General features: G+C 40.9%; 1 pseudogene; it reads left to right on the top strand.

Moving 5' to 3' along the window:
* The first annotated feature begins 201 nt into the window (after positions 1–201).
* On the top strand, positions 202–318 carry LOC132044875 (5S ribosomal RNA; annotated as a pseudogene).
* Positions 319–1,644: the final 1,326 nt, after the last annotated feature.

Here is a 1,644-nt window from a genome sequence, read left to right as displayed (position 1 = left end):
AAAATTTTGGAATGGAAAGCAGTTGTATGTGTTGATTGATGGTTGTTATTGGGAGTTCCAAAGGCTAAAACAGCATTTGCTCGGTCAGGAAAGTGAGGGACTTTTCCAATTCGGAGGGAGATGCATGATCGGAATTTTTATTGGGATCCGTTAGAACTTCAACTTGTTTTAGGTCACGTGATAAAGGCTACGCAGTAGGATGGATGTGATCATACCAGCACTAATGCACCTGATCCCATCAGAACTTCGAGGTTAAGCGTGCTTAGGCCAGAGTAGTACTAGGATGGGTGACCCTTGGGAAGTGTGCTAAGAAGTCCTACAGATTCAGACATAAGAGAAGGATGAGGAACTATACTAGCTTGAGGGAAATTAGAAGCGTGTGAACCTCACGGTTGGAAATTCTAAATGATTGCGAGAGATAAGGCGGACTGGCTTGACAGAGAGAAAAGACGTATATAGCTACAGAATTAGGACAAGTTTGAATAGTATTGGGGATACTTGGTAAGTAAGGTGTTAGTAAAGATATACGATATCTTATGTGTGGTTATGTTAACCAGTAAAGATAATCAATGTTGCTATATGTTAAAGGTATTGACTGAACACGGTATTGAAGTTAAAGTGGCAAGTGCGATAGGGCAAATTGACATTATTTTCTCTAAAGGTTAGAGTTGGATATGCCTGATGCACTAACATCAGGGAAAAGAAGAAAGTGAGTATACAAGAGTAAGAAGATTAGGATGCCCTGAGAAAAGATGAAGTGTAAGCAACGGAAGTATGTTGCTAACGAGGGTCAAGTAAAGCGACTAAGAAAGAGAGTTTAGGATGACGATAGAGGTAAAGGACCATTTGAGCGAATCTCAAAGGTAAGTATACGGAAAGAATGGAATATGTAGTATAGAACGCAAGATGAAGGTAAAGGGTTCGAAATCAGATTCTGATAAGTGGAACTGGAGGGCAGCAACAACGAACAAGGATGTGAATTGGGAGAAAATAAGCAGGTTTTGCAAAAATGCCAAGCGATTTCTGGCTCTTGAGGGACATTCGAAGGGATAAATGTGCAGTCATATTGACACAATTACCTCGGAAACGGAAAAGCCTCCTAAAAAAAGGATCTAGAAATAGAACAGATTTGCACTTCTGAGAGGACATTCTACAAACTTCCGGGCTAATACTATAAAATGGCAAGTGGAGAAGAGCACTTCGAAGAAAAAGAGACTCAGGGAAGGTGCCATAGTCGAGCAAGGGAGTTGCCCACAAATAGAGAAATGAAGAGCAAGTAAGAGGGAGTACTTGCAAGTCGGCGATTTGTAAAAACGTTGTGGATTTATAACTACGACATTCGAGGACGAATGTTTTTAAGGGGGGAAGAATATTACACCCCGTGGTTCTGTACGTTGAAATTCGTAAGTATTGGTTGTTTCAAGTATGGACTTTGAAGTAGCCCTCGTAACCGTAAGTTAAGGTGGGGCCCACACGCCGGAGTTTTATAAAGGACATATGAAAAGTGATAGGAGTAGTACTTCTTAAGAGGGACCCTTAAGCCGAATATGGGCATAAGCCCTCCAAAAGGATGATTTAAGGATACGTTTTCGGATGATCTGACTTGGAGAGGCAAAAACGCCATTATAAGTTTGGAATTTAGAA

Source organism: Lycium ferocissimum, unplaced genomic scaffold (assembly GCF_029784015.1).
Source record: "Lycium ferocissimum isolate CSIRO_LF1 unplaced genomic scaffold, AGI_CSIRO_Lferr_CH_V1 ctg5364, whole genome shotgun sequence".
Lineage (NCBI taxonomy): Eukaryota > Viridiplantae > Streptophyta > Magnoliopsida > Solanales > Solanaceae > Lycium > Lycium ferocissimum.
Note: the sequence above shows the minus strand (reverse complement) of the source record. Positions and strands in the feature narration are given on the sequence as shown.